Genomic DNA, 27100 nt, shown 5'->3' on the forward strand with positions numbered 1-27100 from the left:
AACAGAGATAAAAAAAAACTCAATTCGTGAGCTAAAAAACGAAGTAACAAGCTTAGCTAATAGAACAGGCCAGATAGAAGGTAAGAATAGTGAAATGGAAGACAAGCAACTTAAGGCACAACAGAGAGAAGAAGAGACTCAAAAATTAAAAAAATGAGAAAGCCCTACAGGAATTGTATGACTCCATCAAAAAGAGCAACATAAGAATAATAGCTATATTAAAGAGAGAAGAGACAGAAAATAGAATAAAGAACATATTCAAACAAATAATAGATGAGAACATCCCAAGCCTGTGGAAAGAACTAAAGCCTCAAATTCAAGAAGCAAACAAAATTCGGAGTTTTTTTAACCCTAACAAACCTACTCCAAGGCATATCATAATGAAATTGGCACAAACCAATGGCAAAGAAAAAATTCTCAAGGCAGCCAGGGAAAAGAAGAATACAACATGTAAAGGAAGGCCTATTAGATTATCATCAGATTTATCAACAGAAACTCTACAAGCTAGAAGAGAGTGGACCCTAATATTTAAAGTCCTAAAAGAGAGAAACTTTCAGCCATGAAAACTATACCCATCAAAGCTATCATTCAAATATGAAGGAGAAATAAAAACATTCACAGATACAGAAAAGGTGAGAAAATGTATCATCATAAATCCCCCATTCCATGAATTACTAAAGAGGGTTCTCCACCCAGATACAAAGAACAAAAAAAAAAAAAGCCACAAGTAAAAGCTCCAAGAAGAACACACACAAAAAAATTTAAACTGTGACAAAAACAAAAAGAAAGGGAGGGAGAGAGGATGGAGATTAACAGTACAAAAGGACAATGGAGTGCAAAAGTACTCACAAGATAGTGCACTACAATGAACAGGGGAAGAACACTTTACATAACTTAATGGTAACCACCCTTGAAAAAACCACCACAGAAGCACATGATTTAAAAGAGATAGCAACAGAGGAAAGATGTATGGAATACAACCAAACTAAAACAAAGCATAGAAATACAAAAGAGAAGAATTAAACAAGACACAAAACAAACAGAAAGCAACATAAAAAATGACAATAGATAACACACAATTGTCAATAATTACAATAAATGTAAATGGATTAAACTCACCAATAAAAAGGCACAGAGTAGCAGAATGGATTAAAAAAAATCCACCTGTATGCTGCCTACAAAAAACTGATCTAAGCAACAAGAATAAAAACAAATTCAAAGTGAAAGGCTGGAAAACAATACTCCAAGCAAATAACATCCAAAAAAAAAGCAGGCGTAGCAATACTCATATCTGATAATGCTGACTACAAGACAGCAAAAGTACTCAGAGACAAAAATGGTCATTTCATAATGATTAAAAAGACACTGAATCAAGAAGAGATAACAGTTCTTAATATATATGCACCAAACCAAGGAGCACCAATATATAAGACAGCTACTTATTGACCTTAAAACAAAAACTGACAAAAAACACAATCATACTTGGAGACCTCAATACACTGCTGACAGATCTAGATCGGTCATCCAAACAGAGAATCAATAAAGCTATATTGGCCTTAAACAAAACACTAGAGCACCTGGATATGACAGACATCTACAGTACATTTCATCCCAAAGTGACTGACTATACATTTTCCTCCAGTGTACATGGATCATTCTCAAGAATTGACCATATGTTGGGCCACAAAAAATAAAATCAGCAAATTCAGAAAAATTGAAGTTATACCAACCATATTTTCTGATCATAAAGCCTTGAAACTAGAATTCTACTGCAAGAAGAGGAAAAAAAACCCCACAAAAATGTGGAAACTAAACAACATACTTTTAAAAAATGAATGGGTCAAAGAAGAAATAAGCTCAGAGATCAAAAGATATATACAGACAAATGAAAATGACAATATGACACATCAGAATCTCCGGAATGCAGCAAAAGCAGTGATAAGAGGGAAATTCATATCACTTTAGGCATATATAAACAAACAAAAGAGAGCCCAAGTGAACAACTTAACTTCATACCTTAAGGAACTGGGAAAAGAAGAACAAAGACAGCCCAAAACCAGCCAAAGAAAAAAGATAATAAAAATCAGAGCAGAAATAAATGAAATAGAAAACAAAAAAGTATAGAAAAAATTAATAGAACAAAGAGCTGGTTCTTTGAAAAGATCAACAAAATTGACAAACCCTTGGCAAGACTTACCAAGGAAAAAAGAGAAAGAACTCATATAAACAAAATCCAAAATGAAAGAGGAGAAATCACCATGGACACCGTAGATATACAAAGAATTATTGCAGAATACTATGAAAAATTTTATGCCACTAAATTCAACAAACTAAAAAAAATGGATAAATTCCTAGAACAATACAACCTTCCTAGACTGAGTAAAGAAGAAGCAGAAAGCCTAAACAGACCAATTAGTAGGAAAGAAATAAAAAAAACTATTAAAAACCTCCCCCAAAATAAAAGTCCAGGTCCAGACGGTTATAGTAGTGAATTGTATCAAACATTCAAAGAAGACTTGGTTCCTATTCTACTTAAAGTCTTCCAAAAAATTGAAGAAGAAGCAATACTTCCAAACACATTTTATGAGGCCAACATAATCCTCATACTGAAACTGGGCAAGGACAGCACAAAAAAAGAAAACTACAGACCAATATCTCTAATGAATACAGATGCTAAAATACTAAACAAAATACTAGCAAATCGAATAGAACAACATATTAAAAAGTAATACATCATGATCAAGTGGGATTCATCCCAGAATCTCAAGGATTGTACAACATACATAAAACGGTTAATGTAATTCACCATATCAACAAAAAAAAGAACAAATACCACATGATATTATCAATAGATGCAGAAAAGGCATTCGATAAAATACAACACAATTTTTGTTTAAGACTATTAAAAAAATGGGTATAGAAGGAAAATATCTTAACATGATAAAAACCATAGATGATAAACCATCAGCTAACATCATATTAAATGGCACAGGCGCTGGGGATGGCTCTGTGGCCTCTGCCTCAGGCGCTAGAGTGGCTCTGGTCGCAACATGGCGACCCCCCGGAGGGGCAGAGCATCGCCCCCTGGTGGGCAGAGCATCGCCCCATGGTGGGTGTGCCGGGTGGATCCCGGTCGGGCGCATGCGGGAGTCTGTCTGACTGTCTCTCCCCATTTCCAGCTTCAGAAAAAATGAAAAAAAAATGGCACAAAACTGAAGGCTTTTTCCCTTAATTCAGGAACAAGAAATAAAAGTCATCCATATCAGAAAAGAAGAAGTAAAGGTATTACTTTTTGCAGATGATATGATCCTATACATCAAAACCCCCAAAGAATCTACAAAGACTACTAGAAACAATAAGCCAATACAATAAGGTTGCAGGATACAAATTAACATACAAAAGTCCATAGCCTTTCTATTTGCCAACAATGAAACATTTGAGAACGAACTCAAAAAAAAAAAATCCCCTTCACGATTGCAACAAAAAAAATAAAATACCTAGGAATAAACATAACAAAGAATGTAAAGGACTTATATAATATAATCTACAAAGCAGTGTTAAGGGAAATCGAAAAAGATACAATGAGATGGAAGAATATTCCTTGTTCTTGGATAGGAAGAATAAATATAATCCAGATGGCCATATTACCCAAAGCAATATACAAATTTAATGCAATTCCCATCAAAATTCCTATGACATTTTTTAAAGAAATGGAACAAAAAATCATAAGATTTATATGGAACTATAAAAAACCCCGAATAGCCAAAGCAATCCTAAAGAAAAAGAATGAAGCTGTGGGCATTCCAATACCTGACTTCAAACTATATTATAGAGCCATGACAATCAAAACAGCATGGTATTGGCAGCGAAATAGACACTCAAACCAATGGAACAGAATAGAAAGTCCAGAAATAAAACCACACATATATGATCAAATAATATTTGATAAAGAGGCCAACAACACACAATGGTAAAAAAAAAAAAAAGCCTCTTCAACAAATGGTGCTGGGAAAACTGGAAGGCCACATGAAAAAGAATGAAACTCAACTACAGTCTGTTTCCTTGTACTAAAACTAATTCAAAATGGATCAAAGACCTAAATTATAAGACCTTAAAGAATGAAGTACATAGAAGAAGACATAGGTTCTAAACTCATGGACCTGGGTTTTAAAGAGCATTATATGAATTTGACTCCAAAGGCAAGGGAAGTGAAGGCAAAAATAAATGAATGGAACTACATCAGACTAAAAAGCTTTTGCTCAACAAGAGAAACTGACAACAAAATAAACAGACAGCCAACTAAATAAGAAATGATATTTTCAAACAACAGCTCAGATAAGGCCCTAATATCCAAAATATACAAAGAACTCATAAAACTCAACAACAAACAAACTAACAGTCCAATAAAAAAAATGGGAAGAGGACATGAACAGATACTTCTCCCAGGAAGAAATACAAATGGCCAACGGATATATAAAAAGATGCTCATCTTCATTATTAGAGAAATGCAATTCAAAACTGCATTGAGATACCACCTCACACCTGTTATATTAGTTATTATTAACAAGACAGGTAATAGCAAATGTTGGAGAGGCTGTGGAGAAAAAGGAACCCTCATTCACTGTTGGTGGGAATGTAAAGTAGTAAATCCTTTATGGAAGAAAGTATGGTGGTTCCTCAAAAAATTGAAAATAGAACTACCTTATGACCCAGCAATCCCTCTACTGGGTATATACCCCAAAAACTCAGAAACATTGATACGTAAAGACACATGCAGCCCCATGTTCATTGCAGCATTGTTCACAGTGGCCAAGACATGGAAACAACCAAAAAGCCCTTCAATAGAAGACTGGATAAAGAAGATGTGGCATATATACACTATGGAATACTCCTCAGCCTTAAGAAATGATGACATCGGATCATTTACTACAAAATGGTGGGATCTTGATAACATTATATGAAGTGAAATAAGTAAATCAGAAAAAAACAAGAACTGCATTATTCCATACATAGGTGGGACATAAAAAGTAGACTAAGAGACATTGAAAAGAGTGTGGGGGGGATGGGAGGCAGAGGGAAAGGGGGAGGGGGAGAGGCACAAAAAAAACTAGATATAAGGTGACGGAGGACAATCTGACTTTGGGTGATGGGTATGCAACATAATTGATTGACAAGATAACCTGGACATGTTTTCTTTGAACATATGTACCCTGATTTATTGATGTCACCCTAGTAAAATTAATTTAAAAAAATTTTTTTAGTCTCATAGTATTGCTGTTTTTCTCACCTTTTATATCCATCAAAATCTGCTTTATATATTTAGGTGCTCCTATATTAGGTATGTAGATATTTATAATTGTTATATTTTACTGTTGGATTGCTCCCTTTATCATTAGGTAGTGGCCTTCTTTATCTCTTACTATATTCTTTGTATTAAAGTCCATTTTGTCTGATATGAGTATTGCTACACCAGCTTTTTTTTATTTTCATTTGCATGAAATATATTTTTTATCCTTTTACCTTCAGTTTATGTGCATCTTTTGTTTTAAGGTGTGACTCTTGTAGACAGCAGAAATACAGGTCCTGTTTTCTTATCCATGCAGCTACCCTATGTCATTTAATTGTATCATTTAATCCATTTACTTTTAAGGTTATTATTGATATGTAGTTGTTTATTGCCATTTTATTCTTTAAAGCTGTATTTCTCGGATGTCACAGAAATGGCGCCGTGAGCAGCGCGTCTGACAGCTCTCCCCTAAATCACAACAAATTTATCAACTAGAAACAGAAAAATTTATCCTCAGAGCATTCCAGAGTCCCACACAAACTGATAGCAAAAGGACTGTTATCACTTGAATCTGAGAGACGAGGGTGTGGAGGAATCTACCACAGGGACGTTCTTTCAAACCGCAAGGAAGTGCGCCTGAGGTGAGTCAGCCCATATACTTGGTAACCGCGAGCCGCCACGAGCGGCCGACGCGAGCCACCACCGGGAGCCACCGTGAACCCCCGCGAACCGCCGCCGCGAACCGCCACCACGAGCGGCCGCCGCCATGAGCCGCCGCCGCGAGCCGCCGTGAGCAGCCGCGCATGTGCCCGGTCCGGTTGAGCACCGCTGACGTTCCCAGCGGCCCGCACACTGCGAGTGGGGGTCGCCGGCCACCGGTGCCCGGAGAGCCCCATTCGCGCGCGTACCTTGGGCATTCCACGCGCCCAGGGCGCCCTGCTGGCCCGCACACCCAGGGGGCTCCATTATCCTGCGCCTGGTGCAGTCTAGCCACCAGCGGTGGGGCGAGCGGGAGAGGCTTGGGAGATTCTCTCTGTGGGCGGGGCACCTCACCCAGCCATTCAAGCTAACAATCAAGCGTTGGGGGAGGGGCGCGCGCAGGCAGCCTAAAATACCTTCAGAAGCACAGCTGCGACCCAATCACTGAAATTAGCTTAACCCATGAAATCTGCGCACCCTCGGTTCTAATTGATAAGATCTCTCTCAGTTCAGCGACCCAAGACAAGAGGCGTGATATTTTTTAGTGACTCTCGCTAAAGGGGTGGGGGCAACTTCTGATTGATAGAGCCTCCATATTCAGGGATAAACGCTAACAAGAAGGACTTGGCAGATAATAAGGTCTATACTACACTAGTCGTAAGCAGAGACTAGTGCCTCTTCTACCCTGCAAAAACAGGCTACAAAGTGTGGAAAGCCTGGGTTGAGAGGTCCAACTAAATGATAGGCGCTGAACAGTCACCTTGACAACAATTGACTCCCACCCCCGCCTGATTACACTGGAGGTCCTGACTCTCAGAGCCTTTCCCAAAGCCTTGCACTGAGTGGGGATAGAGTGGGGATTTCCCAGCTCTTTGAGCCTCCTACTCCCCAGGCAGAAGCAGTTGCAGCCTTATAGCTGGATCACCAGGCTGCTAATTCAGAAAGGGGGGACTAGGAGAGGGAATCCAGGAAAGCAAACTCTCTCATCGTTGGACCCTGCAAACGCCAACAAGCCTTTACTTCCAGCAAGACTAAAGCCAAATATATGACATTGCCATAGAATCCCATCAACTGCAAATCCCTACCTAAGAGTGACACAGGGGCAGAGCCTGGGGTACAGAGTCACCGACTAGGAAGAGGGAGAGAAAAGAAAAAGGAAGAAGTTAACCTCTCAAAATCAAGAAAAACCCACAGACTTTACAACTTGATCCACTAATTTTTTGTTGTTGTTGTTGTTGTTTGTTTCTTCTATCTTTTTGCCTTTATTTCCTCCACCTCGGTCCTTCTATTCTCTGCCCATCTTATGCTTCCCCTTTCTTGAACTACACTACCCATGAGTGTTGCATTTTATTTTTCTTCTTCATCCTCACCCTCCTTTAAGGTTATACTCCAAAACACTTAACTCTCACTCTCTCCTCTTTTGTTTTTTTTTTTTTTTGTCTTGCTTTATTTTGTTTTTTTCTCTTCCTATTTTATTTCTTCCTTCGTTTTTCTCTTTTTCTTATTTTTTCCTTTCTATTTGTTTTTTCTTTTCTCATTTTACTTTCCTCCCATATAATCCTCAATCACAAACAAATTAGTTAATTTGGGACTCAAGGCTTTTTTTTTGGCTTTATTTCTCTTTTTTGCTTTTGTTTTTTTTTTTTCTTGTTTGTTTATTTTTGTGCATTTTGGGTCCTCCCAACCCAAGGTCTCCATTGTATTTAGTCTTCGCTCCACTTAATACAACAGATTTTTACTTATTATTTTTATTTTTTCTTCTTTATTATTCTTTTTTGGTCCTTTTTTCTGGTTCCCTCTTATCCCTCTCATTATATCTCTTAGTTGACCATCACTTACAAGCAAATCATCTTATGCTTGTCTAAGATTTTCTATCTTTTTTTTTTTTTTTTTTTTTTGCATTTAGTAGGTCCCTACTCCCTTTTTTTTGCCCCTTGAACTCTTCACCCCAAATCAGGCCCTCCATTATAGGCACGATATTTCCCTGAGGAGGGGAAAGTAGGGAAAGAGAAGAGAGAAAAAAAGGGGGAAATAATAAATTATTACCGTTTTTTTTGTGGGGTATTTTACCCATTTTTTTTATTTTTACATTTTACTCTTTATTAATTCTAATTAGTGCTATCAATAAGACCACCCTCAGATGCCGATAAGAAAGAGGAAATCGAAATATTATGGATACAAAAGAAAGAGAGGTAACACAAATAGATGTGGAAAAATCTATGGAGAAAAGACTTAACATATTGGAAGCCTTGGAGCTAAATGACTGAGAATTTAAAATAGAAATCTTAAAAATACTCAGAGATATACAAGAAAACACAGAAAGGCAATATAGGGAGATCAGAAAACAACTCAATGAACACAAAGAATATATTACCAAGGAAATTGAAACTATTAAAACAAATCAAACACAAATGAAAAACTCAATTCACGAGCTGAAAAACAAGGTAACAAGCTTAGCTAACAGAACAGCCCAGATTGAAGATAGGATTAGTGAAATAGAAGACAAACAACTTGAGGCACAACAGAGAGAAGAAGAAAGAGACTCAAAAATAATAAAAAACGAGAAAGCCCTACAGGAATTGTATGACTCCATCAGAAAGAATAACATAAGAATAATAGGTATATCAGAAGGAGAAGAGAAAGAAAATGGAATGGAGAATATACTCAAAGAAATAATAGACGAGAACTTCCCAAGCCTGTGGAAGGAACTAAAGCCTCAAATTCAAGAAGCAAACAGAACACCAAGTTTTCTTAACCCCAACAAACCCACTCCAAGGCACATCATAATAAAGATGACACAAACCAATGACAAAGAAAAAATTCTCAAGGCAGCCAGGGAAAAGAAGAGTACAACATATAAAGGAAGGCCTATTAGATTATCATCAGATTTCTCAGCAGAAACTATAAAAGCTAGAAGAAAGTGGACCCCAATATTTAAAGCCCTGAAAGAGAGGAACTTTCAGCCAAGAATACTATACCCATCAAAGCTATCCTTCAAGTATGAAGGAGATATAAAAACATTCACAAATACAGAAAAGATGAGAGAATTTACCAACAGAAAGCCCCCACTCCAGGAAATACTAAAGGGGGTTTTACAACCAGATTCAAAGAACAAAAGAAAACAACACCACAAGTAACAGCTCCACCAAGAACACAATAAAACCAAACTTAAACTGTGACAACAAAGGAAAAAAAGGGGGGAGAGGATGGAGATTAACAGTAGCAAAGGATGATGAAGTGCAGAAATACTTATAAGATAGGGTACTACAATGAATATGGTAGGTACCCTTTTCATTACTTAATGGTAACCACCCTTAAAAAAACCACCACAAAAACACTTGACTTAAAAAAGGTAGCAACAGAAGAAAGAAGTATGGAACACAAACAAACAAAAACAAATGATAGAAAAACAAAAGAGAAGAATCAAACTAGATACAAAACTAACAGAAAGCAATTTATGAAATGGCAGTAGGGAACCCACAAGTGTCAATAATTACACTAAATGTAAATGGATTAAACTTACCAATAAAAAGACACAGAGTAGCAGAATGGATTAAAAAAGAAAATCCAACTATATGCTGCCTACAAGAAACACATCTAAGCAACAAGGATAAAAACAAATTCAAAGTGAAAGACTGGAAAACAATACTCCAAGCAAACAACACCCAAAAAAAAGCAGGCATAGCAATACTCATATCTAATAATGCTGACTACAAGACAGAAAAAGTACTCAGAGACAAAAATGGTCATTTCATAATGATTAAGGGGAAGTTGAATCAAGAAGACATAACAATCCTTAATATATATGCACCAATCCAAGGAGCACCAAAATATATAAGACAGCTACTTATTGATCTTAAAACAAAAACTAACAAAAATACAATCATACTTGGAGACCTCAATACACCGCTGACGGCTCTAGATCGGTCATCCAAACAGAGAATCAATAAAGATATAGTGGCCTTAAACGAAATACTAGCACCTGGATATGATAGACATCTACAGGGCACTTCATCCCAAAGCGACAGAGTATACATTTTTCTCTAGTGTACATGGAACATTCTCAGGAATTGACCATATGTTGGGCCACAAAGACAATATCAGCAAATTTAGAAAAATTGAAATTGTACCAAGCATATTTTCTGATCATAAAGCCTTGAAACTAGAATTCAACTGCAAAAAAGAGGGGGAAAAACCCACAAAAATGTGGAAACTAAACAACATACTTCTAAAAAATGAATGGGTCAAAGAAGAAATAAGCGCAGAAATCAAAAGATATATACAGACAAATGAAAATGAAAATACGACATATCAGAATCTCTGGGATGCAGCAAAAGCAGTAATAAGAGGAAAGTTCATATCACTTCAGGCCTATATGAACAAACAAGAGAGAGCCAAAGTAAACTACTTAACTTCACACCTTAAGGAACTAGAAAAAGAAGAACAAAGACAACCCAAAACCAGCCGAAGAAAGGAGATAATAAAAATCAGAGCAGAAATAAACGAAATAGAGAACAGAAAAACTATAGAAAAAATCAATAAAACAAGGAGCTGGTTCTTTGAAAAGATCAACAAAATTGACAAACCCTTGGCAAGACTCACCAAGGAAAAAAGACACAGGACTCAAATAAATAAAATCCAAAATGAAAGAGGAGAGATCACCACAGACATCATAGATATAAAAAGAATTATTGTAGAATACTATGAAAAATTATATTCCACCAAATACAACAATCTAGAAGAAATGGATAAATTCCTAGAACAATACAACCTTCCTAGACTGAGTCATGAAGAAGCAGAAAGCCTAAACAGACAAATCAGCAGGGAGGAAATAGAAAAAACTATTAAAAATCTCCCCAAAAATAAAAGTCCAGGCCCAGACGGTTATACTAGTGAATTCTATCAAACATTCAAAGAAGACTTGGTTCCTATTCTACTCAAAGTCTTCCAAAAAATTGAAGAAGAAGCAATACTTCCAAACACATTTTATGAGGCCAACATAACCCTCATACCAAAACCTGGCAAGGATGGCACAAAGAAGGAAAACTACAGACCAATATCTCTAATGAATACAGATGCTAAAATACTAAACAAAATACTGGCAAACCGAATACAACAACATATTAAAAAAATAATACATCATGATCAAGTGGGATTCATTCCAGAATCTCAAGGATGGTTCAACATACGCAAAACGGTTAACGTAATACACCATATCAACAAAACAAAGAACAAAAACCACATGATCTTATCAATAGATGCAGAAAAGGCTTTTGATAAAATACAACACAATTTTATGTTTAAGACTCTCAACAAAATGGGTATAGAAGGAAAATATCTCAACATGATAAAGGCCATATATGATAAACCATCAGCCAACATCCTATTAAACGGCATAAAACTGAGGACTTTCTACCTTAAATCAGGAACAATACAGGGTTGTCCACTCTCTCCACTCTTATTCAACGTGGTGCTAGAAGTTCTGGCCAGAGCAATCAGACAAGACAAAGAAATAAAAGGCATCCATATCGGAAAAGAAGAAGTAAAGCTATCACTTTTTGCTGATGATATGATCCTATACATCGAAAACCCGAAGGACTCCACAAAAAGATTATTAGAAACAATAAACCAATACAGTAAGGTCTCAGGATACAAAATTAACATACAAAAGTCCATAGCATTTCTATATGCCAACAATAAAATATTAGAAAACGAACTAAAAAAAATAATCCCCTTCACGATTGCAACAAAAAAATAAAATACCTAGGAATAAACATAACAAAGAACGTAAAGGACCTATATAATGAAAATTACAAAGCATTCTTAAGGGAAATCGAAAAAGATACAATGAGATGGAAAAATATTCCTTGTTCTTGGATAGGAAGAATAAATATAATTAAAATGGCCATATTACCCAAAGCAATATACAAATTTAATGCAATTCCCATCAAAATCCCTATGAGATTTTTTAAAGAAATGGAACAAAAAATCATCAGATTTATATGGAACTATAAAAACCCCCGAATAGCCAAAACAATCCTAAGGAAAAAGAATGAAGCTGGGGGCATTACAATACCTGACTTTAAACTATATTATAGGGCCACGATAATCAAAACAGCATGGTATTGGCAGAAAAATAGACACTCAGACCAATGGAACAGAATAGAAAGCCCAGAAATAAAACCACATATATATGGTCAAATAATCTTTGATAAAGGGGCCAACAACACACAATGGAGAAAAGAAAGCCTCTTCAACAAATGGTGTTGGGAAAACTGGAAAGCCACATGCAAAAGAATGAAACTCGACTATAGCCTGTCCCCGTGTACTAAAATTAATTCAAAATGGATCAAAGACCTAAATATAAGACCTGAAACAATAAAGTACATAGAAGAAGACATAGGTACTAAAATCATGGACCTGGGTTTTAAAGAACATTTTATGAACTTGACTCCAATGGCAAGAGAAGTGAAGGCAAAGATAAATGAATGGGACTACATCAGAATTAAAAGTTTTTGCTCAGCAAGAGAAACTGATATCAAAATAAACAGACAGCCAACTATATGGGAACTGATATTTTCAAACGACAGCTCAGATAAGGGCCTAATATCCAAAATTTACAAAGAACTCATAAAACTCAACAACAAACAAACAAACAATCCAATAAAAAAATGGGAAGAGGACATGAACAGACACTTCTCCCAGGAAGAGATACAAATGGCCAACAGATATATGAAAAGATGCTCAGCTTCATTAGTTATTAGAGAAATGCAAATCAAAACTACAATGAGATACCACCTCACTCCTGTTAGATTAGCTATTATCAACAAGACGGGTAATAGCAAATGTTGGAGAGGCTGTGGAGAAAAAGGAACCCTCATTCACTGTTGGTGGGACTGTAAAGTAGTACAACCATTATGGAGGAAAGTATGGTGGTTCCTCAAAAAACTACAAATAGAACTACCTTAGTACCCAGCAATCCCTCTACTGGGTATATACCCCAAAACCTCAGAAACATTGATACGTGAAGACACATGTAGCTCCATGTTCATTGCAGCACTGTTCGCAGTGGCTAAGACATGGAAACAACCAAAAAGCCCTTCAATAGAAGACTGGATAAAGAAGATGTGGCACATATACACTATGGAATACTACTCAGCCATAAGAAATGATGACATCAGATCATTTACAGCAAAATGGTGGGATCTTGATAACATTATAAGGAGTGAAATAAGTAAATCAGAAAAAAACAAGAACTACATGATTCCATACATTGGTGGAACATAAAAATGAGACTAAGAGACATGGACAAGAGTGTGGTGGTTACCAAGGGTGGGGGGGGGGGAGGGAGGACATGGGAGGGAGGGAGGGAGAGAGTTAGGGGGAGGGGGAGGGGCACAGAGAACTAGATAGAGGGTGACGGAAGACAATCTGACTTTGGGCGAGGGGTTTGCAACATAATTTGATGACAAAATAACCTAGACATGTTTTCTTTGAATATATGTACCCTGATTTATTAATGTCATCCCATTACCATTAATAAAAATTTATTTAAAAAAAAGTTTATAAAAAAAATGCTGTATTTCTCTTTTGCTATATTCTTTTTCTTTGATCTGTTTACAACAGGCCTCTTAACATTTCCTGCAGCATTGGTTTGGTTGTAATGAATTCCTTGAGTGTTTTTTTCTCTGGGAAGCTTTTTATTTCTCCTTCAATTTTAAATGATAGCCTTGCTGGATAATGTAGTTTTGGTTGTAGGTTCTTGTTTTGCATTACTTTGAATATTTCTAGCCATTCTTTTCTGGCCTCAAGTTTTTTGTTGAGAATTCTGATGTCATTTTTTTTTTTTAAATAAATTTTTATTAATGGTAATGGGATGACATTAATAAATCAGGGTACATATATTCAAAGAAAACATGTCTAGGTTATTTTGTCATCAAATTATGTTGCAAACCCCTCGCCCAAAGTCAGATTGTCCTCCGTCACCCTCTATCTAGTTCTCTGTGCCCCTCCCCCTCCCCCTAACTCTCTCCCTCCCTCCCTCCCATGTCCTTCCTCCCCCCCCCACCCTTGGTAACCACCACACTCTTGTCCATGTCTCTTAGTCTCATTTTTATGTTCCACCAATGTATGGAATCATGTATTTCTTGTTTTTTTCTGATTTGCTTATTTCACTCCTTATAATGTTATCAAGATCCCACCATTTTGCTGTAAATGATCTGATGTCATCTGATGTCATTTTTATGGGGGCTTATTTGTAGGTGATAGCCTTTTTTTCTCTAGCAGCTTTTAATATTTTCTCTTTATCAGCTTTGGTATTTTAATTATTATGTGTCTTGGTGTAGGTTTCTTTGGGTTTCTTTTTAATGGAGTTCTCTGTACTACTTGAACTTGTGAGAGTTTCTCATGCATTAATTTAGGGAACTTTTCAGCTATGATATGATTGAACAAAGTCTCTATCCCTTGTTCTTTTTCTTCTTCTTCAGAAACCCCTATGATGTGAATGTTATTTCTCTTTATATTGTCATAGAGCTCTCTAAGAGTTTCCTCAGACTTTTTGAGTCTCCTTTCTTTTTTCTTCTCTGCTCGTGCCTTCATTCCAGTTGTCCTCCAACTTGCTGATTTGATCCTTAGCTGTATCCATCCTGTTTTTAATTCCTTCCATTGTGGTCTTCATTTCTGATATTTTATTTGTCATCTGCATCTGATTCTTTTTTAATATTTCAATATTCTTTTTTATATTTGCTATTTCTTTATTTAGGTGTTTGTAATGACCACCAATTGCTGTTCTAAGATTTCTAAGCATCCTTACAATTATTATTTTGAACTCTGCATCCAGAGGTTTGGTTATTTCCATATCACTCAGTTCATTTCCTGGATGTTTCTCTTGTGGTTTCATTTGGATTGCAATTTTCTGTCTTCTTATTATATCTGTGTGTTTTGTTTGTAGAGCTGGTTGAGTCTAGGCTTGGTGTTTTCTGCCTCCAGTTTTCAGTTGTGCTATTTCTAGGTCTTCTTGGCTTGGCATCAGCTATTATTTGTAATCCACTTTCGGATTTGGGCCACTTTGAAGTCTTGATTTGTTTGTTTTCTTGTTTGCTGATCTCAGCAGGGGGCTTATTTGAAACTGTATCCAGTAATGCAGTGGGTGTAACTGGAGACTCTGAAGTCCTCTTCTGCCAGAGTCAATCTCTCTGGGGATGGGTTCTGTCTCAGCTTCAGTAGGGGGAGGTGTATCTCAGATATCCATGGAGACCTGAGTTACTGCCCCTCCTTTCCACTTTTTGTTTTCAGCTGTGTCTTGTTGCACTGATTGGATCTGGAGAGATGTCTGGAGATCTGTGACCTGAAAGCACTTTGTATTCTCTTTTGTGGAAGCATGAGCCACTCTCCCAGCTATGGCCACCTTCAGCACTTAATGAGTCAGCTTTTCAGGTTGTCCCCTGCATTCTTCTGCCCCTCACTGTCTGTCTCTCTCCCCTTTCTTTTTGGAAGTCAAGCCAGCCCTTTCAACATACCTCATTCCCTGGTCATCAGGCAAGTGGCTCTGAGCAGAATTTAGTGCTCTTTTCCTTAGAGTGCGATCCCTTCGGGGCTCTCAACCTCAGCCCCCTTCTGTTCCTGTAAGCATGGGAGATTCAGGCACTCCCTACCAGGTTTGTTGTGGCTTCTTCTTTGCTCCTTGGTTTTTGAGAGCTGTTCTTGTAGTCCAGATTTGGTTTTTCATGCTGATTGTTCATAAATTAGTTTGTAATCCAGTTTGGTGGTGTGAGCTGGAAGTCTGTGCATCTGCCTACTCCACTGCCATCTTCATGTCTCTTCCATGCATGTCGTATTCTCTTTTTTCTTTTTTCCCTGACCAGGATCAATTCCAGGATATCCAAATGCTAGTCTAACATTCTATCCACTAAGCAAGCCGGCCAAGGCCCCACCTTCAATTCTCTTTTTTTTAAGTTCTCTGTGTGAACATATGTTTTTAATGTTTTTAATTAAGTTGGACATAAACATAAATGTGGATTTGTTGGGTCATATGGTAACTCTAGTTAACACTTTGGGGAACAGCCAAACTGCTTTCCAAACCAGCCATACATGTCTTATTCTAAGCCACCTTTTTGCTTATTTGCTTTTTCCCACAAAAGTCATTGCTTGGGGCCTTGTGTCAGCAGCTCTCCAGTGTTCTCAGAGTGCCACCCTGAGCCAGCCTCAGCACTCTTGGTAATGTGCACACCTCACTCACAAGCTTAGTGAGTGCACTAATTTATCTTGACAATTTCTCATTCTCTTCTCTTTAAATCGTCTCTTTGTACTTTCCTGAGGATCAAAAGGTGTTTCCACATGATAAGTTCATGACAGTTACATCTGGTATAAAGCTCATTGTGTTTATAACATTTTATTGAAAATAGTTTCTTCATTAATATTTTATTTACTGATTTGAGAGAGAGAAAGAGAACAGCGTGAGGTAGGCAGAGGAGAGGAAGGGGAAGCATTAATTTGTAGTTGCTTCTCTTATGTGTCTTGACTGGGCAAGCCCAGGACCTCAAACCAGTGACTTCAGCATTCCAGGTAGATGCTTTATCCACTGAGCCAACACAGGTCAGACTGGAAAGTTTCGGGGTTTTTTTTCTTCAATTATAGGTTACACTCAAAATTAAATTGTATTAGTTTCAGTTGTATGGCTTAGTGTTTAGATAATATATACTGCTTTCAAAAATTAGAGGATATTGCAAAATGAATATGAAGCAATAAAATTTCTCCAAATTTTAGTGAGCAGTATATTTTACAAAATGTTCCTCCTGATATATTCAGTACTCACCTGGCACCATAGGTATTATATTATTGACTACATTCCTTATACTGTACTTCATCCCTCCTGACTATTTTGTAACTTCCAATTTATACTTCTTAATCCCTTCACTGGCCTGTTGGCTCAGAGGTAGAGCATTGGTCCAGCATTTGGAAGTCCTGGTTTCAGTTCCTGATTAGGGCACACAGCAGAAGCAACCAACTGATTTTCTATCCCTTCCTCACCCCCTCGACTTCTCCTGCAGCCATGGCTCAAGTGAGCAAGCTAGCTTCAGGTGTTGAGGATGGATCCACGACCTTGCCTCAGGTACTAGAGTGGCTCCATTGCCAAGGAGCAACCCCACATGGGGGTTAGGATACTGGGGTGGATCCCAGTCAGGGTGGATGCAAGAGTATCTTTGCCTTCTTGCCTCTCACTTGATTTAAAAAAATTTTTTTTCAGTTTTTTCACTCACTTGCCTAACTCAAATCCCTTCTGGTAACTCATCTGTTCTCTATACTGCTGTCTTTTATTTGTTCATTTATATTGTTAGATTCTACATACTAGTGAAATCTTGTAGTATTTGTCTACTCTGACTTTTTCACTTAGCATAATTCCTTTTAGGTCTGTCCATCCTGTAGCAAATAATAAGATTTTACTTCTTTTTATGGATGAGTAATATTTCATTGTATATATGTAGCACATATTTTTAGCCACCCATCTACTGATGGGCATATGGATTGCTTCCTTATTTATTATAAATAATGCTACAATGAACATAAAGATGTATATATTCTTTCAGTTTAGTGTTTTGAATTTCTTTAGATATATACCTATATGTGGAATTCCTGGGTCATAAGGCAGGTCCATTTTTAATATTTTGAGGATTCACCACAATGTTTTCCATAGTGCCTGAAACCAACCTGCATTTGCACCAACAATGCACAAGGGTTCCCTTTTCTCTACATCCTTGCTGACAATTGTTTGATATTCTTATTATCACCCTGACAGGTCTGAGGCAATAATATCTCATTATGGTCTTAATTTGCATTTCTCTGATGATTAGTGACATTGAGCATCTATCTTTTCATCTGTTTATTGACCATCTGTATTTCCTATTGAAAGAAGCATTCTTTGCTTATTTTTAAATTTAATTGTTTAATTTCTTGGTGTTGACTGTATAAGCTCTATAAATTTTGGATATTAACACCTTATGTGATGTATCATTAGCAAATCTTTTCTCCCATTCAATGTTTCTTTATGTTTTGTTGATGGTTTTCTTTACTGTGCAAAAAACTTTTAGTTTGAAGTAGTCCCATTTATTTTTCTTTTGTTTCCCTTACCCAAGGAGATAAAATCACACACAAAAAATATTAATAGACATGTCAGAGATTTTACTGGCCATATTTACTGCCATATTTTCTTGGTTTCAAGCATTAAATTTAAACATCTAATCTATTTTTACATCATTCTTGTGTGTGGTGTTAAAATGTGGTCTATTTTCACTTTTTGCATGTATCTAATTTTCAGAACATTATTAATTGAATAGACTGTCTTTACCCCATTGTAGCTTCTTGCTTCCTTTATCAAATATTTATTGAACGTATAGGCATGGGATGATTTCTGGGCTCTCTACTTTGTTACATTGATCCATATGTCTATTTTTATGCCAGCACTATGCTTTTTTTGATTACTATAGCCCATGGTATAGTTTAATATCAGGTAGTTTATATCTCCAACTTTGTTTTTCTTTATCAAGATTGCTGTGGCTATTTGTGGTCTTTTGTGATACCATATACATTTTTGGATTACTTCTTCTAGTTCTGTGATATTACCCATTATTAGCATTTTGATAGGAATTGTGTTGAATCTAAAGATTGCTTTGGGTATGTGAACATTTTAATGATGCTAATTCTTTCTATCCATGAAAATGGTATATGCATCCATTTATTTGTATCTTTTTCACTTTCTTCAGTGTCTCATAATTTTTTAAGTGAATTGGTTAAATTTATTCCTAGGTACCTTGTTTATTTACTGCAATTATAAATGAAATTGTCATAGCTTCATTTTCTGATAGTTTATCATTGGTGTATAAAATTAAAACCAGTATCTGAATATTTATTTTGTATTCTGTTACTTTACCAAATGTATTTATCAGTTCTAGTAGTTTTTTGGCCCTCTACTTACAATATCATATTATCTACAAATAATAAATTTTACTTTTTTCATCCAACTTGAATGCCTTTTATTTTTTTCTTGTCTGATTGCTGTAGCTAGGGATCCAAGTACTATGTTGTATAAAAGAGGTGAGACTTAACATCCCTATCTTGTTCCTTCTCTAAAGGTAAACACTTTTAGCTTTTCCCCGTCGAGTATGTTACCTGTGGATTTGTCATATATGGTATTTATTATGTTGAGGCATGTTCCCCACTCTATTCCCACTTTGCTGCATTTTTATCAAAAGTTGGTGCTGGGTTTTGCCAAATGCATTTTTTTAATCTATTGGAATGATCATATGATTTTTATCATTCATTTTATTTATGTGGTATTATACATATTGCAAATGTTGCAACAAAATTACACCCTAGAAATAATTTCCATCTGATATATTCTTTTTAAAATTTTAATGACTTTTTTTAGACCATGACAATTTCAACTCTCTCAGACTTCTATTCTTTTTGACAGACAGAGATAGGGACAGATAGGGGCAGACAGACAAAAAAGGGAGAGAGATGAGAAGCATCAATTCTTCATTGTGGCATCTTAGTTGCTCATTGATTGCTTTTTCATATGCGCCTTGACCAGGGGGCACGGTAAATAGCCCCTTACTCAAGACAGTGACCTTGTGCTCAAGCCAGTGACCCTGGGCTTCAAGCCAGTGACCTATGGCCTCAAATTAGTGACCATTCTATCATGTCTATGATCCCACACTCAAGCCAGTGACCCTGCACTCCAGTTGGTGAGCCCATGCTCAAGTCAGTGACCTTGGAGTTTCAAATCTGGATCCTCTGCATCTGAGTCTGATGCTCTATTCACTGTGCTAACATCTGGCACATCTATTCTTTGGGTGTCATTTATACTGTACATGAGCTCATAGAATAGTCCTCTCTATATTTAACTTATAAGTGAATAAACAGATGTGAGTGGTCAAGACTCTAAAGGCCCCTGGGTTTGAAAATTTTCTTGAGTGAATGAGTTCAACTTCATCTGGACACAGTCAAGGCACATATGAGAAAGCAATCAATGAACAACTAAGGTGTCACAATGAAGAATTAATGCTTCTCATCTCTCTTCCTTCCTGTCTGTCTGTCCCTATCTATCTTTCTCTCTCTCTCTCTGTCTTTGTCTCTCTCTCACACAGAAACACACACACATACACAATGGAATTTCTGAGCAATCAGTTAAATATGGATTGGTCTGAATACTGGTCATGATTAAGTTTGTTAAGTGTGATAGCAATACTGTAGTTAAGTAGAAGATGCACTCATTTTTAAAAGACACCTGCTGAAATATTTTGGAGCAGAGTATTATTATATCTGTTACTCACTCTCAAATGGTTCAGAAAACACATATATAGACAGAAGTAAAAAAGCAGATATAAACAAATGACGGAAGCACATGTTACAGTTAACAATTGTTAAATTAAGGTTGTTGTATGTGGCTGATCAGTTTATTATTATTTAAACTTTTATGTGTATTTACAATTTTACATTAACAAAAAGCTGAGGGAAGGAAAGCAAGTGGATGCCTATAATCCATTTACAAATGGGTCCTCAGATAAGCTGGAATGGGGTAAGGGTCAGGCAGCAATCTGAGCCCAGGAAATCCCCAAATAGGTCATTTATATACAATGCTTTTTCTCAGGCAAACATAGAGCCTGAAGTTTTTATTTTAAATCAATCCCTGAATTATTCTCCTAATGGAGGAGGCCCAAGCAAGGCTACCACACAGGTGTGGAAGCAAACACCGAAATATGTGAGCCAAGACAAGCCACTCACCACAAGCAGTCTGAGGCAGTTTCTATAGCAGTAACCTTATCAGCCATGCATGGGAAGAGGTGATCCAGGAGAGAAAAGCTGTGGGGACTTATCTCAGGGATGAAACAAGGACTTAAGAAGCTGAAGGTAGCAAAAACACTGCTAGAATTAATTAGTAATCTCAGCGATGGGCATGATACAAGACCAAGAGATAAAAATGCATTGTAAGTCTATGTCCCAACAGTGAACATGCAAAAACCAAAATTAAAAACAGTACTATTTGGGGTTTCTAGCCTGGCATGTAAAGAGCTTAAAAATCATTATTCCCATCTCCTAACAAGAATGAAAGTGGAATAAACTAAAAACCAACAATGCTTCTTGGCCCATCAGAGAATTGAGGTCACAGGGCAAACCAATACCCTGAAAACTAGAGACACAGGCAAAGAGAACTGCTGTTTGCCAGGAGGAGATGGCTGGAGCCTGGAATACAGTGGGACACTGGTGCTGTAAGGATGAATGCTGGGAGCTGTGCCTGAACTGGCTTGAGTCAAAAAGTCATAGGAGGCCAGGATCAGGGGAGCCTCCCACTTTCCCAAACCTCAGAAAACCCTTACAGGTAAGATCAGAGAAAAACATCCTTTCACTTTTAATAAGTAGACAATAAAGTAACTGCTACTGACTTTATTATGTCCCCCCAAAATTTATATTGAAGACCTAACCCCCAATGTTACTATATTTGAAATAAGACTTTTAGGAGGTAATTAAATTAAATGAGCTCAAAGGATGGTGTTCTAATCTGATAGTACTATGACCTGATAAGAAGGAAAAGAAGAGACAGCCTCTCCCTCTGTGTGCACACTCTGAGGGACGGTCCTGTGCAGACAGTGAGAGGGCAGACGTCTACAAGCCAAGGAGAGAGTTCTCACCAGGAGCCAAATCAGCCAGCACCCTCATCTGGGACTTCTGGTCTCCAGAACTGTGAGATAATAAATTTTTATTGTTTAAGCACCCAGCCTGTGGTGTTTTGCAGCCCGAGCAGACTGATACAGTGGCTATTTTGAAGTATATTCACAGCACTCTGTTCTTCTCCAGCTCTTAGAGAAAATTACTTTCTCAGAGTGGAACCAACATAGGGATACCCAGTGGCCAGAATAAAAGAGCAACACCACCAAATGCTGACAAGGATAATATGGAGAAACTGTATCACCAACAATTTCCACATTGCTAGTGGAATGTAAATTGTTACAGCCACTCTGGATAACAGTTTGGCAGTTTCTCATAAAACTTAACATGTAACTACCACATATACATAGCTCAGCAACTTCACAGTTGGGCACTTATCCCAGTGAAATAGAAACTTACCTTTGTAAAAAAAAAACCTGCACAGGAATATTCATAGCAGCATTATTTGTGATAGCCCAAAACTGAAATCAGCCCAGCTATCCATAAAAAGATGAGTGTTAAAACAAACTGTGGGCCTGACCAGGCGGTGGCGCAGTGGAGAGAGCCTCAAACTAGGATGTGGAAAGACCCCGGATTGAGATCCCGTGATCGCCAGCTTGAGCGCAGGCTCATCTGGTTTGAGCAAAAGCACACTAGCTTGGACCCAAGGTCGCAGCTCAAGTAAGGGGTTTCTCAGTCTGCTGAAAGCCCGCAGTCAAGGCACATATGAGAAAGCAATCAATGAACAAATAAGGTGTCACCACAAAAAACTGATGATTGATGCTTCTCATCTCTCTCCATTTCTGTCTGTCTGTTCTTATCTATCCCTCTCTCTGACTCTCTCTCTGCCTCTGTTAAAAAAAAAAAAAAACAACTGTGGGACATCAATACCTTCAAATGTTATTCAGCAATAAAAAGAAGCTATGCCGGCCCTGGCCATTTGGCTCAGTGGTAGAGCGTCGGCCTGGTGTGCGGAGGACCCGGGTTTGATTCCCGGCCAGGGCACATAGGAGAAGTGCCCATTTGCTTCTCGACCCCCCCTCCTTCCTCTCTGTCTCTCTCTTCCCCTCCCGCAGCCAAGGCTCCATTGGAGCAAAGATGCCCTAGGCGCTAGAGTGGCTCTGGTCACGGCAGAGCGACACCCCGGAGGAGCAGAGAATCGCCCCCTGGTGGGAAGGGGGCATGCCCGGTGGATCCCAGTCGGGCGCATGCAGGAGTCTATCTGACTGTCTCTCCCCGTTTCCAGCTTCAGAGTATTTAAAAGAAAAAAAAAAAGAAACTATGCCACTTGAGGTTATAATATGTGTGCACAGCCAGTCCCAAAGGTTATAGTCTATATAATTCCTTTTATATAACACTTTGAAATCACACAATTTTAGAAGTGAAGGAAATGTTATTGGTTGTCAGGGGTTGGGGTAGGAGTAGGTGGGCAGGAAAGAGGTGGGTATGGTTATAAAAGGACAACATGAAGGGTCCCTGTGGCGTTAGAACTTCAGTGCCTTGACTATTGTGGTGGATACATAAAACTACATAGGAAATAAAGTTGTGTGGAACTTACACACAATCACACACACAATTAAACAAGTATAACTGGTAAAATCTGAATGAGATCCATGCATTGTGTCAATATCAATAGCTTGGTTGTGTTATTTGTAACAGGTTGATTTATGTCCTCCCAAACTTTACATATTGAAGCCAAAACCCCCAGTACCTTAGAATATAACTATATTAAAAGATAGGGTCTTTAAAAGAGGTAATTGAGGTAAAATGAGGTTATATGAGGGGCTGTAATCCAATATGATGTGTCCTAATAAAAAGAGATTAAAAAACAGACACAAACCAGGGAAGACCATGTGAGGACATAAGGAGAAGAGAGCTGTCTACAAGCCTTTAATAATGATGGTAACATTATAACCCATTAAATAAAACAAAAATGATAAGATATATTATAAGACTATAGTGATGTAACTAAATAAATAAATGGGGAGAAGAGAAAGCTCTTACACTGAAATACCAATTATTAAATAAAAAAGGAATAGTGGGGTTAGTCACCAACTGGCTGCCATTATAGAAATTATAGAAATAATTGACTCATCAAAAAACAAAAGATGCTGGAGAAAAAAATGGCAGCGGAGTAGGCGGATGCACAGATGCCCAGCTCTCAACACCAAACTGGAATACAAATCAATTTAGGAAAAATCAGCATGAAAAACCAACTCTGAACTGCAAGAACAGCTCTCAAAAACCAAGGAGCAAAGAGGAAATCACAGGAGTCCTGGTAGGAAGTGCCTGAACCTCCTCTGCTTGCAGGAATGGAGGGGGGGTGGGGCTGAGAACCCAAAGAGGATCTCGGAGGGAGGAGAGCAGAAACTACTGCTCACAGCCACTTGCCTGGCGACCAGGGAGCGAGGTGCATTGAAGGGACCAGCTTATCTCCCAGGTGGAGAGGACAGGGAGAGGGAAAGACTGTGAGGGGATAAGGAATGCAGGAGACAAGCTAAAAGGGCTGACTCATTCGTGCTGGAGGCAGCCATAGCTGGGGGAGGAACTGAACCTTTCACAAAACAGAGCTGAAGTGCTTCCGGATCAGAGACCTCCGGACATCTCTCCAGCTCCAATCAGCGCAACAAGACACAGCTGAAACCAAGAAGTGGGGAGGAGGGGCAGTAACTCAGGTCTCCATGGAGATCTGAGATACACCTCCCCCTACTGAAGCTGAGAAAACACCCTGCACTCAGTGAGTCTAGCTGGCTAAAGAGGCCTTCAGAGTCTCAGGTTACACCCACCGCATTCCTGGATACAGTTTCAAGGAAGCCCCATGCTGAGATCAGTAAACGAGACTATCACCTGTTAAGAAAACAAACAAATCAAGACTTCAAAGCTGCCCAAATCCGAAAGTGGATTACAGATAACAGCTGATACCAACCCAAGAAGACCTAGAAATAACACAACTGAAAACTGGAGGCAGACAACACCAAGCCAAGACTCAACCAACTCTACAAATAAAACACCCAAAAAAGAGGATGAGAAGACAAAGGAGTGCAATCCAAATGAAACCACAAGAGACACCTTTGAGAGATGAACTGAGTGATATAAAAATAATCAAACTTCCAGATGTGGAGTTCAAAATAATGATTGTAAGGATGCTTAGGGATCTTAGAACAACAATGGAGGGGCAGTTTGAAAACCTAAATAAAGAAATAGCAAGTATAAAAAAGAATCAGTTGGAGAAGACAAATACAATATCAGAAATAAAGACCACAATGGAAGGAATTAAAAACGGGATAGATAGAGCAGAGGATCGAATCAGTGAGTTAGAGGACAACTGGAATGAAGGCATGAAAGCAGAGAAGAAAAGAGAAAAAAGACTCAAAAAGTCAGAGGAAACTCTTAGAGAGCTCTGTGACAACATGAAGAGAAATAACATCCGCATCATAGGGGTTCCTGAAGAAAAGAAAAAGAACAAGGGATAGAGACTTTGTTCAATCATATCATAGCTGAAAACTTCCCTAAATTAATGCAAGAGAAATTCTCACAAATCCAAGAAGCACAGAGGACTCCATTAAAGAGAAACCCAAAGAAACCTACACCAAGACACATCATAATTAAAATACCAAAGCTAAGCGATAAAGAGAAAATATTAAAAGCTGCAAGACAAAAAAATGTTATCACTTACAAAGGAGCCCCCATAAGGATGACATCTGACTTCTCAACAGAAACACTTGAGGCCAGAAGGGAATGGCAACAAATATTCAAAGTAATGCAGAACAAGAACCTACAACCAAGACTACTTTATCCAGCAAGGCTATCGTTTAAATCAAAGGAGAAATAAAAAGCTTCCCAGACAAAAAACAACTCAAGAAATTTATTACAACCAAACCAATGCTGCAGGAAATATTAAGGGGCCTGGTGTAAACAGATCAAAGTGGGAAAAGAATACAGAAGAAAAAAAAAAAGGAATACACCTTTAAAGAAGAAAATGGCAATAAACAACTACATATCAATAATAACCTTAAATGTAAATGGATTAAATGATCCAATCAAAAGACATAGGGTAGCTGCGTGGATAAGAAAACAGGACCCATACATATGTTGTCTACAAGAGACACACCTTAGAACAAAAGACACACATAGATTGAAGGTAAAAAGATGGAAAAAAACGTTTCATGCAAACGGAAATGAAAAAAAAAGCTGGGGTAGCAATACTTATATCAGACAAATTAGACTTTAAAACAAAGGATATAGTAAGAGATAAAGAAGGCCACTACATAACGAGAGTAATCCAACAGGAAGATATAACTATTATAAATATCTATGCACCTAATATAGGAGCACCTAAATATATAAAGCAGACTTTGATGGATTTAAAGGGCGAGATCAACAGCAATACTATAATAGTAGGGGATTTCAATACCCCACTAACATCACAAGATAGATCTTCAAGAAAGAAAATTAACAAAGAAACAGCAGACTTATTGGAAACACTAGATCAACTCGATTTAATAGATATCTTCAGAACCTTTCACCCTAAAGCAGCAGAATATACATTCTTTTCAAGTGCTCATGGTACATTCTCTAGGATAGACCACATGTTAGGGCACAAAAGTGCTCTCAACAAATTTAAGAAGACTGAATTCATATCAAGCACTTTCTCCGATCACAACGGCATGAAACTAGAAATCAATCACAACAGAAAAGCTCAAAAATTCTCAAACACATGGAAATTAAATAGCAGGTTGTTAAATAATGAATGGATTAAGAATGAGATCAAAGAAGAAATAAAAAAATGCCTAGAAACGAATGAAAATGAGCATACAACAACTCAAAATTTATGGGGCACAGCAAAAGCAGTGCTGAGAGGGAAGTTCATAGCACTACAGGCACACTTTCAGAAGCTAGAAAAAGCTCAAATAAACAACTTAACCCTGCATCTAAAAGAATTAGAAAAAGAACAGCAAGTAAAGCCCAAAGGTAGTAGAAGGAAGGAAATAATAAACATCAGAGCAGAAATAAATGACATAGAGGTTAAAGAAACAATACAGAAGATCACTGAAACTAGGAGCTGGTTCTTTGAAAAGGTAAACAAGATTGATGAACCTTTAACTAGACTCACCAAGAAAAAGAGAGAGAGGACTCAAATAAATAAAATTAGAAATGAGAGAGGAGAAATAACAACTGACATAACAGAAATACAAAATAGTGTAAGAAAATACTATGAAGAAGTGTACACCAAAAAACTAGACAACCTAGATGAAATGGACAAATTCCTTGAAACATATAATCTTCCAAAAATTAATCTCAAAGAATCAAAAAACTAAACAGACTGATTACAACAAATAAGATGGAAACAGCTATCAAAAAACTCCCAAAAAAGAAAAGTCCTGGGCCTCATGGCTTCACAAGTGAATTCTA

This window comes from Saccopteryx bilineata, chromosome 1 (assembly GCF_036850765.1).
Source record: "Saccopteryx bilineata isolate mSacBil1 chromosome 1, mSacBil1_pri_phased_curated, whole genome shotgun sequence".
In the NCBI taxonomy this organism is placed as follows: Eukaryota; Metazoa; Chordata; class Mammalia; order Chiroptera; family Emballonuridae; genus Saccopteryx; species Saccopteryx bilineata.